We start from the raw sequence: 21,967 nt of genomic DNA, 5'->3' as shown, positions 1-21,967 counted from the left end.
GCAGAATGTCCACAGACTCTGCAGTGAGGGCAGCAGGGGGGACAGGGGCAGGGGGTGCGGTGCCTGGCACGAAGGAGACACGGTGTTGCCTAGCACGGACAAAAGGGACCTGAGCAACTGGGAGGGCGGGGATGGAAATGGAGGGGGCGATGACAGATGTAGTGCTGCTTCCAGGTGTTGTAGCAGCCTCCGCCCCCTCGAGGAGTTCAGCCTCGGACCCGTCTGCGTCGTAGTCAGTGTTGTCACTAGACAGGTCCTCCGCCTGTCTCCCCTCGCCCTCCGTGCCACTTGCTCCCGCAGACTCGCCAGCAGTGGTGGCAGCAGTGCTGGATCCCTCCTCCACGTCCGTGCAGGTGTCTCCCTCGGTGTCCTCCGATGATGCTGTGGGCAAGGTGAAGATACAGAAAATAATCCGTCACCTGTATACAACAGACATATGAGTCCAAACAAAAATGTCACAGTGCATATCAGGAAATGCATCATGAGTAACATCTAGAATAGTCCGCACATATGTAACCCTGCACTCCCCAGTTGGTTGACCCACCATGCCACTTGGAAACATTGGAGATTATGACACAACAGCAAATAACTTGATATCGAATTATACTGAGAAGCTAGTGTCTGGGGACAGTTGAGCACAGCAAGACTATGAAGGCATGCCACCTCTTGTTCACTGTGAACGAAACAGTATTGGTACACCCAAGGCCAAATAACACACCTCAATGCTGAAGGTGTCCCCACACTCTGAGACCTGTGAGTACTTTGGAAACCCTAACCAAAAACATTGCGATCCCTTGGGACTCACAACACTTTACACAATGTACAGGTTTAGAATGTGTGAATGTGCCACTTTGTGAACAGAAGACACATCTGCCTGTATGACAGAAGTCACACAATGAGGTGCACACAAAAATACATTTACACAGTCATTGTATGAGCTGCCAGCCGAATTCAAATAAGCCACTGTAAAGAAGAAATGGGATATTAGTAAGTACATATACATGGCACCACGGTGGTTTGGATGACTTGACACTCGTAAGTTGGTATCAGCAACAACCAAGGACTTACCCAAATGCAAACACACTGTGTGAACATGGATATGTATAATCAGAAAACAAGTGGTAATCGAACTGTGCCTTTCTTTAAAATGTGCCAGCGTGTCCACGGAAAGTGTAAAAGTACTTTCTTTTGCACTTCCCTGGGAGACATCTGTCATGCAGGCACATTATTGTCCTTCACAACAAACTAGCAAAATGAAGCATATGAAAAATTGAGACATGTTGACAAGTGTAGTGAGTGCCAAGGTGCAATACTTCTTGACTAACAACTTGAATCATGCCACCTGTCACATGGCCATCCGTACCATGATGACACAGTTGCCAACACATCTGACCCACTGCCTGTCATGTGGAGTGGCACACATGTCCAAACACAGGACAATGCATTAGCTAATGGGCCTGCGATGTGTCGGGATAAGGAGCACCTGCACTGAGGAGACACCCTCATGGCAAGCAAGAATGTCCACACAGATGTCAGCACACACAGACCAAACTATGTAGCATCTCGACCACACACTGTGGATGAGCATGAGCCATGTATTTTACATTTTGACACATGCTGCAAAGCACAAGCATTAAACCCAGCACAACATGACTGGGTCACTGCATGTTGAGTGTCTGTCCAGACAATTATCACACACAGGTCAGACCTGGCAAGGAGACATAAGGTTTGGACATGTAGGCCTTGCCCGCACAAACCCCCCATACCTGAGACAATATTATTGAGACAGATCAAGAAGTTACACCTCTTAATCTGGGTTTACTAAAATGTGCTTCAAGAATTCCTAAATGTACTCCACATCACCTCGTGAGGCTGCCAACACATATTTGTGACAAACAACCATCAACAGATAGTTGTACATAGACACACAGGCACTGCCCAGTGTGAGGATGCACAAGCAAAATGGGGTCAGCCTGTACAGTGGGCACATGTAGCACACTTTAGATAAATACAAATGAGGCCAGGGAACAATGCCACAGAGGCCAAACTCTGCTGAACACACAGAGAATGGGCACAGTGTTGGATGACACACATGATTCCGAGGCAAGGGTGCCTTAGGGGACTGTAGTGGACACACTGTCCATGGTCCTGGAATTATCTGACTGTAACATGAGCTACCGTCCCCGCACTATGCATATCTCCCACTCATGCACATCATGTATGAGGCCACAACATCGGTCATGCATGCTGCAAGTCTGTTCATTTGAAAAATCACACTCCTATGTCGAGAATCAGCATCAGTGCCAACTATTATGGACCCCCAAATGACTGAACAGGACAGGGCACAGGCAAGGTAACAACACATGTCTCAGACCCCCCCCACATGATGCAGAAAGCAATGTGCACTTGGATTAACTGCCAGCCTAGATGACCATGTGCAATAGTGATTACACACAGACCAGGGAACACATGTCAAGGAGGGGAAGGGAGGAAGAATAGCACTGTTTGACTTTGGGGAACAGGATCTGCACTGCACAAATTAACCCACGCAGTGTATCCAAGTGACTGAGCACTTCCAAAAGCTGGTGACACACAACAAACACACATGTACCTACCCCCTTCCTGCTGATGCAACTCCTGTAACCGCCTATCCAAGTCAGGGAAGACCACCGCCAGGACACGCTTCATCTGGTGGGTCAGGCGTCGGCACCCGCCGTGCTTGCGTGGAGGTGAGTCCTTCAGCTGGCACCGGGCGATCCTCCGGGTCCAGCACCGGATATCCTGCCAGCGTTTCCTCACTTGGGCTAGGCGCCGACTGCGACCCTCCACCGATCTCACAGACCTGACGGCCCGCTTCCATATCTCCCCCTTGGTGTAGGCAGTTACCTGTGAGGATGACAAAGTAAGACAAGATCACTACACCTGCTCCATGTCACAGAGACACACATTTGAACATCTTTGATATGTTGAACAGGGCATAGTATGCTGGCAAAAAATAGAACCTTTGTCATAGGGACATTAGCCTCTGTGGAAGCCCCAATGCACTACATGGCATTGAAAGTACAGAGGTGGCATGAGGGGTGCAACACACTCCCTGATCATGGCAAACGCTGTGCATCACATGCAACACCAGGCTGATGGACAGCACCTCCAAGCAGTCACATGCCCCAGGCCACTGACGCAACCTCAGCAGAGTACACAGACACACACAGGCACAGATCAATCACCTACCATTGGCAACAGCGGATACAAACCTCACTCTGCACATGTGCCACTTGCCTGTGGGGTGTCACAGGTGTGGGGCTAGCTCAGCAAGTCAGACACTCCGCACGGCTTACTTCTCACATCAGATGGGTGGAGCTGTTGCCTCCTCCATGCAGCTGTGGTGCAACACTCCACATAGACACTCACCCACATGACAAGGCACATTCCCACACATCAATGTCCAGGGGGCGTACACATCATTTGGACACTCTCACCACAGCTCCACTCAACTCACACACATCTGTGGGTACAGTCACCTGTCACACCGGGGGTGCCACTGAATCACCTCAGGACTATAGAACAAAAATGGCCCAAAGGATTGGGCAGGCTGAATGTGCCATGCACTATGCAGTGAATGTCACAGTAAGCACAATGCAAGTGAGGAGTGCACACAGGAACTACATCATGCTCTGCATGGGAGACATAAGCCATTCCCCCCCCTGGGACCCACTCTAAACAACATTGCATGTCTGTCACACCTGGACACAATGCCAGAAGTGACAGTCACAAAAAAGGTGCACAGTCAAAGGTAGTGGAGTCAGCACTCACCTGCTCCCCTGGTCTCCCATGCAGGCTGGGGTACTGTGGGAGGATGACATCAAGCAATGCCTCATTCTCCTCTTGGGTGAAAGGCTGGGCCCTCTCCACAGACCTTGACATGGTGCCAGAGGAAGCACAGGCAGCAGCAGTGGTGTTGAGTGAAAGGTAGTGCAGGCAAGTGCCCTCTCATGGGTTCTGGCTGACTTATATCTGCCTTGCTGGGCTGTTTCATTTACAGGAGTACATAGTGATTGGTCAGTCTCATTTGCATCCTACGTTTCCTCCAATCCCTTTAAACATACACCAGTGAGTGCCTTTGCATGGTTCAAAATTTTAGCATAATGTGAAGTCAACAACCACTTTGCAAGATTGTATTTAGTTGCCAACTGCCTTTGACATGATGGAAAATTTGAACTTGAAAATCGGTATCCATGACAACCAGCATGCATTTATGCCCTAATACTTGTCCCTCATGTGTCCCTATGTAATTTAGCAATCCACACACAGGTACGGTGCGTTTCACACGTAAACCCTACGGCACCAGTTGCACAGTGCGTTTGACACGTACATGTACGACCAGTGTGTACACGTACGTGTACGAGCAGTGTGTACACATACATGTACTATGGTCATACACGTACGTGTATGACCAGTGTGTACACGTATGTGTACTACGGCAGTGTACACACTGGTTGTACACGTACGTGTACCCACTGGTCGTACACATACGTGTACACACAGGTCGTACACATACGTGTCCACACTGGTCGTACACGTACGCGGCGGGAACACCAATGTGATGATACGAACCGTTCACACGCCCTCAGAGCATGTGTACGGTGCGTTTCACAGCTTACACAGGTGATAGGAGGCGCACACGAATGGAATGGATGTGTCAGACTCGTGCACGGCTGTACATCAAGTCATTGTCATTGCAGTCCTTCATGTGCAGGGCCTAGGTTTGTCCGGCAGTGATATGGCAAATGTCTCCTCATGTTTTAGCACAATAGATGTGTGATGACCTGTGTACACATGTCATGTGTGATGGTGCAGTATGTGAATAGAAAGAAAGTGGGGTTTTCTGCTTCCAGGTTGGAGGCGTGCACAAATATACTAAGACCAATGGAGGTCTACTTCCAGTTCAATACTTTCAATAAAACAAATCTTTCAAAGTGTCAATCTGGTTTGAAATCCTTTGTATTTTATTTCATTTATATTTCCATTTTTTGTTTATCACAATTTCTTTCTTTGCTGAAGTATTTTTACATTACATTTTCACAACAACCCAATGCATTTCGGGTCAACAAAATGACCCTTCCGCAGGGGGTCTATAAATGGAAGAGACAAAGAAAATATTCAGAGCTACTCAGACTTTTAAAAAAAATTAATACAATGCTTATTCAACTCTGTTGTTGTTACATAACTGTCTGTTAAGTGTGATTCATTAATATAGAATATCACACATTCCTGATTTCCCTCAGTTCCCATCAAAATGTTATACTAAATTGTCTAAATCAAAAATGAATTCTACCAGTGTCGCTCTTAAGCGAAAATCAAGTTATAAGAACCACCTCTAATATAACAATTGTAATCGAAGACAACCAAATGCTGTGACTCATATTTTTTATAGCAATAGACGCTGTCATTATTGGTAATCTAATACTCATGCATTGTTTATTAAGACAGTGCACTCAAAACCTTTGTATTCTTTAATGTTTTTCTATGCGTTTAATTGCACGTAAAGACGCCAGCTCGTAAGTCTATTTTTCTAAACTTAGTATCGTAACGGTGCTTTAGTAGCGTTTCGCCTTCAACACTTACTTCCGTGTGAAAATCTCCCGCGTGTCCGTCTTCCAATTAGAATCGGGTTTGTAAACATCAGCGTGACTCTACTATATATCTGCTTCCTGATTGGTCCAAACGCGCTGCCATGTCGCGGTTGGTCCCGATTAGTGCAGAAGAGATTAGTACCTATTAATTTCACAATTCTAAGCTTCCTAGATGTTGCAATGATTAAATACCTAATGACATATTACAACTAATAAACGCCCACATTTTTTAGAGTATTCTCGTAATAAAAACCTGAACTTCAACTAGCAGATGTCTAACATGTTGATATAAAATAATTATGTTGCCTTATACAAACAATACAATTATAGAAAACCAATCGGAATGGAATTATAGTGAAATTCTAAGGTAATCTCATGAGTTCAGCCATTTGGATTGGGATGGTATTGTTATGTTCATGCAGGAGTACAATAACTTTTCCCTCAATAACTGTTCATAGGAAGCAGGATAATTCTATCCTGTCATTAATTCCTGTCGGTTGCATGCTGTCCATTTTTCTGATCCAGAAATATTCTGCTCTCAGTCTTTGTTTATGAACATCCATAGTTGGGTGTGGTTTAATCACTTCCAGTACAGTGAATCGTAACTGTGAGATGTTGTGACCTGCTTCTATCCAATGAGTAGCCAATGTAGACTTCTGGTTCTTATGCCTAATATTACTTTTATGTTCAGTTATTCTTATTTTGTATCTTGCGTTCCGTTTGTCCTATGTATAACTTTCCACAAGGACATTATATTCCACAGATTACTACTTTTGTATCACAAGTGCTTGAGTGTAATAAGGGAATCGTTTTCCCAGTCATGGGATGCGTAAACTGTTGGCCAATTATCACATTGTTGCAGTGTGTGCAATTTTCACATCTTCTCATTCCTTTGTGTGTGATCTTCTCACTCTTAGTGTTTTGACTCTTTATTAATTCTTTCAGGTTTTTGGATCTTTTATACGCAAATGTGATTCGATTGGCGACTAGTGCTTGCAGATCCGGTTCTTCTGTAATGAGAGGCCAGTGTTTTTTCATGATTTTTGTGATCTGAACTGTTTGCACTGAATATTTCAATACGCACACTGTGAGTTTTTTGTCTGTTTTTTCTTTCTTGTTGAGTAGAGATTCTCTATTCATGGATAAAACTTTAGTTTTTGACTCCTGGAGTACTTTTTTTGGATATCCACGTTTCATGTATTTTTGGATCTGCATATCGATAGTGGAGGACAAATCATTTGGGTCTGATGTAATCCTTTTGTAACGAATGAATTGAGACAAAGGTAAATGTGTCTTCAATGAATGGTGGTGAAAACTTTCAAAGTGGAGACCACTGATTCTATCAGTGTCTTTAATGTAAACATTAGTACTTATTTGACCATCCCTTATAGTTATTTTTACATCCAAGAATGCCAATTCGTCTTTGTCCATTTGGTGAGTGAACTTAATCCTTTCGTGCACCTGATTCAAGACATGGATGTTCTCAACAAGTTTTTCTTTAGCTCCTTTCCAGATTATGAAGATGTCATCTATGTATCTTTTAAATACCATGATGCCACTTGTCCATTGTGGATTATTCAATATATGATCATTTTTAAACTTCGCCATGAAGGTATTTGCGTAGGATGGTGCCCCCGCAAAACCCATAGAAGTTCCACTACATTGTTCGTAGAATTAATTATCCCATTCCAGGTAACTATGAAATAGTGCAAAGTGTAGTAGTTCCAACAGAAATGTCTTATCTGTCCCTGTAACTTCATTTTCTAATTGACTCCATTCCATAGCTTCTAGCCCCTCATTGTGCGGGATAGAAGTGTACAAAGCTGTTACATCAATAGAGCACAACCATATTTCCTCATTCACTGGAATTTCAACATTGTTCACTAGGTTAAAAAATGCGGTAGTGTCCTTAATGTAGGTGCTCCACTTCTGTACCAACGGTTGCATAAACCAATCTAAGTATTGTCCTAGAGGTTCTGAAATTGATCCGCAGGCGGACACAATAGGTCTGAAAGGTGGTTTAGTGGCATGTTTATGTATTTTTGGAAGCATGTAAAATTGAGGTCTTCTTGGATACTTGATGTTTAAAAATTGGTGTGTCTTTTCCGTTATCCATTTCATCTCAAGTGCTTTTTCCAAGATTATTTTCAATATTCCTGCGAAAGCATCAGTGGGGTCTTGCTCCAATCTACGATACGTATTGGCATCCTGTAGATGTGTACGTACACTTTCCATGTAAAATTCTGTGTTCATCACTACTAGGGCTCCTCCCTTATCTGCCTTCTGTATGGTAATATTCGTCATTTCTTTCAACGATCTCAAGGTATTCCATTCTTTCTTAGAGAAGTTGCTTTTACTACCACCTAAATAATTGATTTTCTTCATCTCAGTGGTGATAACTCTCTCATAAGCGTCGATAGTTTTATGTGAGGTAGGAGTGCAGAATGTGCTTTTGACTCTGAATTCTTTTGTGGTGCTCTCTAGTTTATCTGATGGTGGAAGGTTGGAAAAAAAAGATTTTAAGCGCAGAGTACGCAAGAATTTGAAAACTGAAATTTCTGTTTCTTGAGAATTTGACTTATAAACTGGCACAAAAGTGAAACCTTTGTTCAGGAGGTTGGTTTGGGCTGTGGTTAATTGTGTGTCTGATATATTTATGACAAGGTTGTCTTCTTTTTGGCTGATCGAAGTTCTCTTTCTGTCTCTGTTTCCTTTGTTTTTTCTTTTTCCCCTCCTTGTTTTTGGGAATCTCCCGTTGTTACAGATGTCTCTTCCATTTATAGACCCCTGAGGAAGGGTCATTTTGTTGACCCGAAATGCATTGGGTTGTTGTGAAAATGTAATGTAAAAATACTTCAGCAAAGAAAGAAATTGTGATAAACAAAAAACGGAAATATAAATGAAATAAAATACAACGGATTTCAAACCAGATTGAAACTTTGAAAGATTTGTTTTATTGAAAGTATTGAACTGGAAGTAGACCTCCATTGGTCTTAGTATATTTGTGCGCGCCTCCAACCTGGAAGCGGAAAACCCCACTTTCTTTCTATTCACATAAGTAGAGATAGTGTTTCGAGACAAAACACTGGGAGGGAGCAGCACATAACAAGAAAAAAAACTCAGAGTAACATAGTTTACAGGAGTGCCAGATGGAAACATAAAAGAATGGTGCAGTATGTGGCACACTTCCCCTTCCCACTTTGCACATGTGTGCATGTAGTACAAACGTGTCAAGCACTGCATCACTGGTATGGCACAGTCACCAACACCCGCAAATGTCCCCTGATGCTAGGGACAGGGACACTAACACCTGACATCCAAGTGACAGCGTGCCCCGATGTGACTATGTCCTGTGTGTGTCATGTGTTCCCATGAGCTTGCTGTTGGTGTTCCGGCAACTGCATCTGCTGTTGCTGCATCCAACATGTGTCTTTGTGTAGATGGGCATGGCACACATATACGCACACCATGCCACATGTGGATTCACACGTTACGTGTGTCTGGATGCTTCTAAGATGATTTTTGGACATGAGGACATATCTGCGCCGTATCCATGTGTGTGTTTTCGTTTTTCACGTGTACCCCTTCATCGCTATGTGTGTGATCTGTACATTTCCAATGACATGTGACCTGTGCTTCTAGCTTGCCGCCAGCAGTCTGTATGAGATGACATCCTTCAAATGCAGATATGTGGATGTAGGTCACTCCTGTGATGTCTCTGGCTGTTCACTTACACTGGCCCACAGCTAGTTTTGGGGCATGTCATGTAGAACTTGTCTATCAACGGGTGTAGCTGGCTTGTCGTAGAAGTATCACCTGGCTGGCATACGTGTCCTGGATGTATTGCACAGACCAGACTCTGTATTTAGCAGATGTGTAGTAGCAGTTGAGCATGTGCTCAGTTCATTGACATTGATGTTGTTATGTACTCACTCTTCGTTATTCCTTTCAATTTTCTGCAGGGCACCGCCTCTCCCCCGACCAATGCCAGACTTGGGTGCCATGAGGGAACGTGACTGCATAAGACGTTACCGCTTCTCGCAACAGTTGATTGAGAACTTGACCGCAAAGCTTGAACAACACCTCCAACCGTGACACAGGTATCCTACTGCGCTGACCCCCAAGATGAAGGTGATGGCAGCCCTACATTTTTTTGCCACCGGTACGTTTCAATTCACCATAGCTGATGTGGATGGCGTGTCACAGACCATGTTCAGCCGTGTCCTGCATGATTTTTTAGAAGCCATGTTGGAGCACCTGGATGAATTCATCCATTTTCCAACTTGTGAGCAGTTGACAGGTGTAAAGGGTGAGTTCTATGCCCTGGGAGGGAGGCCCCATGTCATTGGGTCTATTGATGGGACACATGTGGCTTTGGTACCACCACAGGCACAGGAGGTCGCCTATAGCAACCGTAAACATTACCACTCTATAAATGCCCTTGTGGTGTGTCTTGCTAACATGCTGATTTCCCATGTCTGTGCACGTTTTCCAGGGTCAGCACACGATGCCTACATCATGAGGCATAGCAGGGTGCCAGAAATGATGCTGGGGCTGCACAACGAACAAGCATGTCTTGTTGGTGGGTATACTCTGTTTGCCCTTTGTTTAGCTCTATTTTTGTATCTTACGGCATCTCCTGACTAGGCCTGGGCGAAAATATCGTTCCGTTCGCGGACATTGCGATAATTTGACATTTTCGCGTTCCGCGGAGAGCGCGAAAATGTCAACATTTCCGGTTTCCGCAGCTTGGCGATAATTTGTTTCTTGCTCGCGCTGTAAAATAATACATTCTGACGTGCGCGCGATCGCCTTACCTAAATCCCTGCGTTCGCCGACAAGTTTTCTTGATCCGGTCGCGTTCTCCATGAGATGTTGTATTGTTTTTAGCCATTTGCGCTGTCTCGCGACAGTTCGCGCCCGCAGTGACGTCATGCGTCGCGCGATCATGTCTTTCTTCTCGCGATCATGCACCACGAGACAACTCAAAACAAGATGGCCGCGCCCGCAAGCAACCACATGAGTAAGTTGGCGACCCGCAACCATGCAGAAAATCTCGCGAACATGCGGGAAAAAACTTCCGCATCTTCGCGATATTTCCGCTTGTTTGCGATAATTTTAAACATTTTCGCGATAATTTGCGAAAGTTAATTTCGCAAATTCCGCCCACCCCTACTCCTGACCCACTTCTTTACATGATGTTTCCATGTAGGGGACTCTGGCTATCCCAACATGCCATGGCTGATGACGCCTCTCCGCAACCCCAGAACAGCTGCAGATCACCGTTACAACAACGCACATGGCCAGACCAGGCGAGTGATTGAGAGGACGTTTGGCCTCCTGAAGAGCAGGTTCCGTTGCCTTCACAAGACAGGCGGGTCCCTCCCATATGCACCGGTGAAGGCCTGCAAGATCTTCCTCATGTGCTGCATGCTGCACAACATGGCAGTGGAGAAGGCTGTGCTACTCATCCTGGATCCGGATGAGCAGGAACATCCACCCGTGGAGGATGAAGGGCTTGGTCATGAGACAAGTGAGGATGAGGAGGAGGAGGAGGACGACATCCAGAGTCAGCTCATGCGCAACTTCTTCTCATAATGGTGAGTCCATGGGTCTGAGTGTGCACGCCTGGAGCCTTGTGTGGCATGTGTTGCAATGTGTGTGTCCAGCTGACTGTATGCTAAGTGACTTAGATGTGTGTTCAGATGTGTCACTCGAGTGATGATGTCCTTCCACACATTTTAGGTTAGACACTCAATTTTAATATAGCATGGTGACACACTTATTCCTGTAGACTAAATGACCACGCATGCGGATGACTTCTTGTGTGTCTGTCATCCCCAGGTCATTTTGCATGCTGTCTGCTCATGTCATCGTTGGCCTCCCGCTATTCCTCATGAGTATTGCAACGTGTGCTGAATCAGCGTCCCATGCACGGACATGGTGAAAAGTCTTTTTGGTTAAGGATTGCTGCACGGCATTTTGGTGTCGGTAGGTGTTTGGAATGTGTGGGCACTGCTCCTGTGCATGTTGTATTACTATACATACATGTCGACTCACCATGGGGCACATGACATGTTGCATGACTCCCATGTATTGATAGTCACCCTTCGTAACAGTCATCTGTGATGGTACTGTGGATTCTGATGAAGGCATGTGTGTACAACTTCCCTCTGAAACTTACGGGATGCTATGGGTGGACAATGGCATAGTGTGGGACATCCCCATGAGAGGATAAATGGGGAATTGCAGCCCCTCCGTGTGCAGCAGGGGGTGTTTGGCTCACCCCCTTCACTTGTGTGCCAGTTCAATGGATTTACAGCATCTGTGTTGTGAAGGGGGTGTCCAGTGTAGGTCCCACATGTTCAGCCAAATGACCTGTGAGTCTGTTCATATTGATGCATTTCTCTAGGTGTGAACCTGAGTAATAAAGGTGTTCCTCACCCTCCAAGGTGCCTCATCTCTGTCAATGCAGGTCTCTTGCCACTTTGCATGCGGCATCTCTGGCATAGTTGTCAAAGATTGTGCATACGAGTCTATGTGTAGTTTAGCAACATGCATGCAGTTCTTCAGGGATTTGAATATCTATTGTGCATGATGTCCATGGTTGTGTATGTATTTGGGCATGTTGGTGACCACAACAGGCCGTAAACACCTGCTGAGGGTGTGTATCCTGTGCGCAGCTCGTCCTTCAGTTTCATGATCCGGTGTCAGTCATCTTTAGTGATTGTGCATCCATTGTCTCTGGGTGTGCCATGGGAAACCGGACACTCCTTCCTTTACATTCGCCTGTTGCAGTAGTCCTTTCTGACATCCTTGTCTTTGTGTGCAACTAGTGGCATAGTTTCCAGGACATGCCGCCTGCTGCTGCAGCCCCCTGCAGCAAGGGCACACAAAGTTTACAGATTCGGCAGAACACACACCTCAAAGATGCTCCTCCCTTGCTCCCTCCACCCATTCATTTTGCTGGCATCAGCTTGTCTGTGCCACTGTTGCGCCCACGCGGTGAGAAAGGCTGGACCGTCAGCGCATGCAACGTGCACATTGCATGACCCTCATGTCCTTACATGACCCACATCACACTACAGTCTGATGTTGCAGCCACCCTCCAAGCATTGTCAATCCAAGGAGCTACCTCCTGCTCTCAGGCATACCCTAGGTGCACACACGACACCTTTGCAGGATGAGTGTGCAACTCCAATTGCCTACACAGCGCTGCCCCGCCTTCCAGGCCCTGTCACACCAACCAGGCCATGTCCCTCCTACTCCCCACTGGCTCCATACACCAGCAAGGCCATGGGAGTGGGACTCAAGCCTTCAGCATGTAGTACAGTGGCATCATCTGGCACATGGCCCAGGTATCATCTCTCAGCGTGTCAATCTTCAATGTGTCCAGGTCCCCCTCACCGGCATCACATGCGCACACCACCTCATCATCAACTCGTATGCCATTGCAGCCAGGTGCTCCTCACCCTCACCAAAGACGCAGCCATTGCCAGTTCTAACATTCAAGAAGGCATGAGATCCATTGATGAATGGCTGAACATCAGCCACCTGAGGCTGGACTTGTACAGGACTGAGGTAATCATCTGAGGATTGTCCCCTTACAGGTGGGTCAACTGCTTGTGCCCCACCCACAAGAGCCCTGCACATGCACCGAGTGCCCACGCACACAAGATGGTGTGCATCATGGATTTGTCACCCACATTTGCCATGCTAATCACCAGCATCTGTACCTCAGGGTGCAACACCCTCTGCATGATGCACATGATCCACAGATAGATCCACTCCAGGGAAAGACAGACCATGCCCCAGGCCCACGACACCAGCCGTGTGAACTACTGCCCCGCCCTCTACGGAGCAAGTACATCCTAACTCCCGCAAAACTTGTCCACATCCAGGCTGCATGTGCACACCTCAGCTTCAACATCCCGCGCCCCAGCCACATCACCGTCCACCAGAGATAGCTGTAATGGATCACTGTGTGCTGCAGGATGACCTTCAGACTCCTCACCCACACTCAGGAGGCAGGCCACAACCCCAGACCCCAAACCAACCTTTTCCGTCTGTCATCCGAGACCCCGTTGTGCCAACTCTGTGCATCCAACCTTGCCCTGGCCACCATTCTTCACATCCACCGTACTCCAGCATGCAGGACATAGTTCTTCCACCTGGCAAGACATACCTGCTACTCCCTCCCCGGCAACATCCACATGAGCCATGACCTCTACGCCTTCAGGATACTCTTCCCAATTGGTCTGTCCGCACAGTAATGCATGCCCCCCCTCAGCAGCTTGAGGCCATCACGGGTGAGTATTGTGCTCCATGTCTGTATAGTATGATACAGTGTGACCCATGTGTGTCCTGTCCCAGACTCAGATTCCAGGGTATGGATGGCTGGAGTTAGTTCAACACTCATGCATAGTTTGCCCTTTCCCCACATGTAGGTTGTGTACTCATGCAAAATGAATGCAACATGTAATTGTAGAAATTAAGATTTATTCTCGGTGGGGGGCCTGTTTAATGTGGACAAATAGGTGCTATACAGTGTGCATGGAATCCAAAGTTCACAGGGGGAGATGGCATCCTTGTCACTTGGAGTCATCATAGTCCAGACCGCAGAGTTGGTCATCATTGGTCAGACTGTGACCAGCAAGTCCATGTGGCAGAGAATGTCATTGGATGAGGTGCTGCTGTTGTGCATGAGGGCCAGGTGCCAGGCCAGGTGACCTGGGAGATGTGGATGGTCCGCTGCCTCTCACAGTCTTTTCCGTGGACGACCCACCTTCCTTGCGGGACCCTCAAATGCAGGCCTTGACGATGCTTGGAACGCTCCGTGGGACGAATCCTCCTCCTCCTCCCTCCCTGTGGCTGGTGCTGGTCTTCGCCTGGTGGCAGAGGGAGGGTTGCCCATGTTGTCGGCGATCCGACGGAGTGAACGGCTTATGTCCGTTTGCACCGCCAGGAGCTCAGCCAGTCTTGCCTCCATCCGTCCTTGGTGTTGTTGTTGACTGGAGTGTTGCTCGGCCTGCTGGTTCTTAATCTCGTTGAGGGTCCTCACTACTGGGCTGTTGCCCATTGTGTCACGCCGGTATGTCTGCAAGATGTGGCGTATGTGTGACCTACCAGTTCCCTCAGCTGCCTGGTCAGGTTCGCGCCTCTGCCTGCCTCCACTCCCACCACCCCTGCCCACACGAGCCTGGCCTGCCGTTGTGGGCACATCGGGTCTACGGGACCCTGAGGGATGGCATTTGCAGGGTTGTCTGCCTCCTCCTGGGTGGCTGGAGAACCTCGTCCCTCCAGGTCAGACTGGCTCAGTTGTTCTGTGTGGGCAGGGCTCCTGGGTGTCTCCTGGGATGTGGCAAGAGTGGGGGTGGTGGTTGGCACAGATGTACCTGACACAGGTGCTGCAGGGGCTTGGGCACCAGAGGGTCCAGGTTGGTTGGGGTCATCCACAGAGTGCTGAGAGTCGTCGCTGCCGGTGGGATCATATTCCTGCCGAGCCTGGGCCTGTGATTGGTCCCCCCAGTGTTGGGGGGAGATCCATGACGTTGCCCTGTGTGTGAGAGAGAGACAATGTTAATGCTGTTTCATGCGACATCCATGTTTCATACATGTTCTGGTTGCCACAGTTCCTCAAGGTAGTTGTATGTGCCTAGCATTCACATCAATGTTCACTTGTGGATGGGTATGTTGCAGGGGACTGATTGAAATGTTATCCAGGGTCTTTGACATGTCGCATTTGGCCTTGGATGCTTTTTTGGCTGTGGCTTGATCTTGTTGTGTCACATGTCCATTGTGAGAGTGTGTGACTCCATTGGCTGCCCCGGGGGTTTGTGCTTGTGTAAGGGGTGAGTGATCATCACTCAGCCCGACGCTGTTCAACATCCACATGGCCACCCTCACACAAGTGGATCACCACCACAACCTCAAAGACATCTCCTACGCCGATGACACCCAGCTCATCCTCTCCCTCACCTAGGACCCTCACACCACCAAGACAAACATCCACGAGGGTCTGAGGGCCATCGCCGACTGGATGGGGAGCAGCCATCTGAAACTGAACTCGGACAAGACGGAGGTCCTCATCCTGGGACCCACACCCTCAGCCTGGGACGACTCCTGGTGGCCGATCAGTCTGGGGACATCACCGACACCCACCAAACACGCACGCAACCTAGGATTGATCCTCGCATCCTCCCTCTCCATGTCCAAGCAGATCAACGGCGTCTCCTCCTCCTGCTACGACAGATCGACAGATCTAATGGTGGATCCCGACTTAAACAAGTAGAACAGTGACACAGGCCCTCGTCAGCAGCTGACTGGACTACGCCACTGCACTCTACACAGGACTCCCATTCACACACCAACGGCGGCTACAACGCTTCTGAAACGCCTCGGCACAACTGATCGTCAACGCCCCCCGCCACAGCCACATCACTCCCGTCCTGAGAGACCTGCACTGGCTCCACATCGACAAGAGGATCACCTGTAGGCTCCTCAGCCACGCACACAAGGCACTCCACACCGCCGGACAAGCCTACCTGCACATCAGACTCAGCTTCTACACCCCCACCCGCCAGCTCCGCTCCAGCATCCTCGCCCTCGCAGCTGTCCCCCGCATCCAATGTACGCCCGCCTGCAGCAGATCCTTCTCCTACCTCGCAACCAAGACCTGGAACACCCTCCCAACCCACCTACGACTGACCCAAGACCTACTTGCCTTCAGGAGACTCCTCAAGACCTGGCTCTTCGAGCATTGGTGGAACCCCCCCTCCTCTGCGCCTTGAGACCCTGACAAGTAAATTGCGTGCCTTACAAGTACCCTGATTGATTGATGATTGATTGACGGTGCCTGCTGGTGGGTGTGGTGTGATTTGGCAGTGGATCTCCCAGGTGATGTATCTGTCCCACCATAGCGCATGCTGCCATGTCAGTGTGTGTGAGTTCCTGCCCTAGATTTCTGAGCTTGCTGTTGTTCGAGTTTGCAGTTGTCACAGGCGGGCCTTGTGCTGCCTACAGCAGGGCCAAGTGTCAGCTACCTTGTCAGTACTTAGCCAGTCCCTGTGCATTGCGCATGGTGCATTGGTATGTACCTGGACCATATGGGCTGAGGGCAATGGTGTCTGTTTCTGAGTTGTACAATGTGTTTAGTGATCCCCACCCTCCCAGCATCCCGGACATCCTGTCTTGGGTTTGTGGTGTGTGTAGGCTGGGACATGGCATGGCCTTGCTTTGTGAATGGGGCATACTCATGTTAGTGGCCTGAGCATTGTTTAGAGTGTGGTTGTGTCAGGTGAGGGCTTGGGGAAGGTGAGTACATTTGTTGTAGTTGGGGTGTGGATGCCATGCCCCTATGTTACGTGAGTTGTTTGTGTACTCACCAGGCTCTCGAACTCCTTCGACTCCCACCGACGGAAGCAGGGCCATCACCTTCTCCTCCCAGGGATGGTAATGTACCGGTCTGCGGAGCAGCCCACCTCCTGTGATGTTACTCTGGGCGTATTCCTCGTTCATTTTGCGCTTGACTGCCCTGCGCAGATCGTACCACCTGGCTTGACATTCATTCCTGGTCCTTCTGATGGGCACAACAGCATTCACCCGATCGACGATCCTCTGCCACAGGCTAGTTTTTTGGGATATGCTGGTCTGTCTGACCAATGTTCCAAAGAGCTGTGGCTTGACTCTGATGATTTCGTTGACAAGGATGTCCAGCTCCTCCCTTGTGAACTTTGGATTCTTGTCTGTGGGCATGGTGTGGGGTGTGGGTGTGGATGGTTGTGGGTGTGTGGGTGTGAATGTGTAGGTGTGTGTGTATGTGTAGAGGGGGTCTGTGTGAAGGAGGTTGTGTGAAGGTGTGTAAGTTAAGGTGCATGGGTGCAGTTGTTTGTGTGTGATGTCTGTCAGCAGTGGGTCTGTTGCAAAGGCTCATGGTTTGTGATTGTGGGCCCTTTTTATTGGTCCATTTGTGGGTGTGGCTGGGTTTGAACTTTTGGTGGGTGTGTTATAAGAGGTGGTTGTGAGTTTGGGCCTCTGTTTGACTGTTTGGATGTGCCAGGTCAGTGTTTTAGTTGTTTTTTGTCCTGTGGACGTGTTTTGTGGTGTTGTTATGTTATGTTATGTTATATTAATTTATTATGCGCACAGCTACTCCAGCCAAGGAGCGTCCCGGCGCAGAGACAAGGAGAAACACAACACAACAGGAAAAGAAAAAACCCAAAATGAACAGCTAAAACAAGAAAGTTTTAATAGCTCTCCGGAAAGACAGCAGATCGTCTAACTGACGGACTTCAACTGGGAGGGTGTTCCAAATTAGTGCAGCTTTCACGCTGAAGGAACGACCCCCCCATCCGACTGAGTCTAAATCTAGGGACCACAGCAAGGGCCTGACCCTGAGATCGGAGGCCTGTTGTGCGAGTCGAATGACCCTCCTTGCGCTGTTTTACAGTGTCCTGGTTCAGTACGAGTAGTTTTCGCGTATGTAAGGTGCGTCCATGCCTATGTTGTTGTATAGTGATCACATATGCAATGGTGTTGTACGAATCGTACATACGCAATGCTGGGGTACGGTGTTGGGCTACGGTGCGTCCAAGTACAGGGCTGGGGTGGGGGGTACGGGGCGTACATACGCGGGTGCTGTGGTGGATGGTACGGAGCTTACATACGCGTGTGCTGGGGTACTGCGCGTACATGCGCGGGTGCTGGGGTGGGGGGGTACGGCGCGTACATACACGTGTGCTGGGGTACGGCGTGTACATATGCGGGTGCTGGGGTGGGGGTATGGCGCGTACATGCGTGGGTGCTGGGGTGGGGGGTACGGCGCGGACATACGCGGGTGCTGGGGTACGGCGTGTACATATGCGGGTGCTGGGGTGGGGGGTATGGTGCGTACATGCGCGGGTGCTGGGGTGGGGGGTACGGCGCGTACATTCATGGGTGTTGGGATACGGCGTGTACAGACGCTGGTGCTGGGGTGGGGGGTCCACTGCGTACATACGCAGGTGCTGGGGTACGGCGCGTACATGCGCGGGTGGGGTGGGGGGGCCGTACTACCCGTAGCCTGGGCCCAAGTGTACCCGGGGTAGGGGTCTTACGAAGTTCGCTCCGTACGGGACGTTTTCCATACGCTTGTGTATTCGGGACGCCGGTACGGATCGGACGCATGTAACGCATGTATTTTTACGGTACGAATCGTACTTCGCCGTTTGTACGGGACTTGTACGACTCGTACGTAAAAAAATACGGATACGAGTCGTACGGGAAATGTTTTTCACCCGATCGGAATCTGCACCTTAGTGTTAGCGCCCCTCCCCCTCAGTAAGAGGCAGACCGTAAGGTGGTCTTGTCATATGGGTAAAAATCGCCTTAAATTTTGAATCTACTCGGCTGGAATTTCATTCACAGGATATACTGGGGATAAAGATAACAACACATGACAAAGCTGAAATTGATATAGTAAACATCTACAATAGACCAAGCCCTTCCAGTAACGAATCTCCAGGGATAGAGTTGTTAGATGAGTTTTTAAGTACAACTGACTCCAGGGCAATGGTAATCGTGGGGGAGATTTTAACTGTAAGTTTGTACCGGTAGTGGGATTGGATAATATCTTTGAAGAGGAGGACATGGCAAATAATATTTCTTCCCTGGAGGCTGGTCCTACAGTGTCCTGTACAGTTGCAGTCTCACAACTTATTCAATTGGTTTCAGGCAGGGACTCAGGGCCTGTAATTAAGGGTGGGCGTAGTTCGCGAAGTAGCACTTCGCGAAGCTACGCAAAGTGAAGTTCGCACTACGCGAGCTTCGCGTAGCACTTCGCGAACTGCGAAGTAACATGTTCGCACTGTGCAAGATGTTGTTTTCAATGATTGCACAGTGCGGACAAGCAACCGGCACTGTGCAATCATTGAAAATGGCATCTTGCACAGTGCGAGCTGTAGTTTTCTGCTGCTCGAGTAGATTTTTACTCGAGCTGCAGCTTTCTCAACGCGAACTGGTAGTTTCTCATCGCGAGCGGTCGCGAGCATACGCGACCCCTCGCAATGAGAAACCTGACCTTCTCGCGTTGGGAATCTCGCCGGGAGGTTTATTTTCCATGCTCGCGATCGCGAACAAGGAAAAAGTCTCGCCAGGATGTCATTTTGCTTGCTCGCGGTCGCCAACTTGACGTTGAGGACCGCGAGCAAGCAAAAAATGACCGCAGCACTACGCAACACTACGCTACGCGTGTTCGCACTGTGCTACGTGCAGTTCGCGTAGCGCGAAGTAGCGCGAACTTCGCAAACTACGCGAGCGTAGCGTAGTGCTTCGCCCAGGCCTACCTGTAATGGTAGGCTGCCGTCAAATAGACCAAGTGCCTCTACATTTAGTAGGGGGAATAGTATTGATTATATAATGGTAACTGTTAACTTCTGGCCTAATATGCAAGATCTAAAAGTTAAAATTAGAGATAATACCGATCATTACTCACTGTGCTTAACATTAGCAGGCTCCCTCTTCGAACGTACGAATTGGAGAAATAATGATAACCCAATTCCAACTCAACCTATAGTTAGTAACAACCGTAGAGCTCTGAAATGGCCATCAATAGGCAGTAAAGACAAAGTTATGTCAAGAATTTATAACATCTGTTCAGATGTCATCTCCCCCTACTTTGAACTGCCTATCCCACAGATTCCTATAGTACAGATCCACCATAAATTGTCTGATAAATTAAAACTGATCTTGAGTAAAATCCCTAGAGAGAATAAGTTGGGGAATGTAGTTACTTACCCCTCAGCTAATCAGTGGTATAATAGTGAGTGCCGTGGCGGTCGGGGAAAAACATGGCGGCCGCGGGTTAGCGCGGCTCGCACGTTCCGAGCAGTACCTCCAGACGTACAGGGTCTGATGCCTTTTTGATTCTTTTTTTTTTACTTCGGGGGTTCGTGGCGTGCTCCGGATCAGTGGGAGCCTTCTTTTTTTTCTCGCTTTCCCTCCAGTATACCCCGTGGATGTGCTTGGGGGAGAAGCCACCTCCCTCCTCCTGTTTACCGAGGTGGAGCCGGGCAGCCGTGGAGCTCAGGCGCGGCCACGCGGTGGCGGCTCGCGGGTTCCTGAGAGGGAGTTTCGGCGGCCCCGCAGGAGACTCGGATGCTGCTGGATCTCAAGTGATCTTCACGGCTGAGGCTGGGGGAGATCACAACCAGGTCGACGATCCAGAGGTATCCGCTTCGGTATCCGCTCCGGTCAGCACAGAAGTAAGTCGGGGCTCTGGCAGGGTGCCAGAAGGTAAGACTTTGTCACAGGATCGTACGGAGGAGGCTCGTAGTATCAATGGTAGACCTGTTAAAGGGAAATACATCGGCGGAGGGAAGAAAGTATTCAAGGGGGACAGAAGTGCATCTCATAAACAGGTCCTTAGTAAGAAAGAGAAAGTTACAGTCTCTGCAAGGGCGGCTGAGAGGGTCAGTAAAGAGTTTGAAGTGGAAGAAGCCAGGAGGTGCTTTCCGATCGGCGAAGGGGACCTAAGGAAGAGAAGGGCAGGTCGGAGTCAGGAGGGAGAGGTTAAAGAAGTACAGAAGCGCGTTAGAGGGAAAATTTCCTCGCAGAAGGGTGAAAAAAAACAACAGAGCAATACAGTACGAATAACTCCCTCCTTGTGCTCTTTTTTTAAGGTCTTGCCTCAAGTTTTGGAGATTCGTGCTAATAAAGCCTCCCTGTCAGTTTTGGCTGACCCCTCTCCTGACCTTATGTCTGATATGTCCGATATAAGGCCCTTAGTTTGTGATGAACAAGCACTCATCCCCCAAGCAGGCAGTGCCACAGTGGCGGGGGCCAGCAGAGAGAATGTACAATCGGAGGCTATGGAGACTGCCATTGATACTGGTAGTGGACGTTTAAAGGATCAGAGCACGTTGGAGGAACTCATACTAACACTAGCAGATATGAGGGAGGAGATTAGATCTGATTTTTCAACTTCTAAGATCAATCAGGCGGAGATAAGAGCCACATGTGAATCCCTTGAAAAAAAGGTTGATGATCTTGGGGGACGGATTGAGAATCTGGAGACCTCTGTTGAGGTCCTGAAATTGGGCATGGAGAAAGCCGAGGATAAAATCCAGTCCTTACAGAGAGAGGGGGACGTTTTGAAAGAGAAAGTAGAGTCTCTCGAAAAATTTTCACTTCGGAATAATCTCCGACTCCTCAAGATTCCGGAGGGAAAGGAAGGAGGGGATATTAAGACCTACGTGATTAATTTTCTTAAAGCCTCTCTGGTCTTCGATGAGGATGTGGCGGCTTTAGAGACGGATACACAGCGGATCCATCGGGACCCGTTCCGTTTAAAACCCGGA

The sequence above is a fragment of the Triturus cristatus genome, chromosome 9, assembly GCF_964204655.1.
Source record: "Triturus cristatus chromosome 9, aTriCri1.1, whole genome shotgun sequence".
NCBI lineage: Eukaryota > Metazoa > Chordata > Amphibia > Caudata > Salamandridae > Triturus > Triturus cristatus.
Note: the sequence above shows the minus strand (reverse complement) of the source record.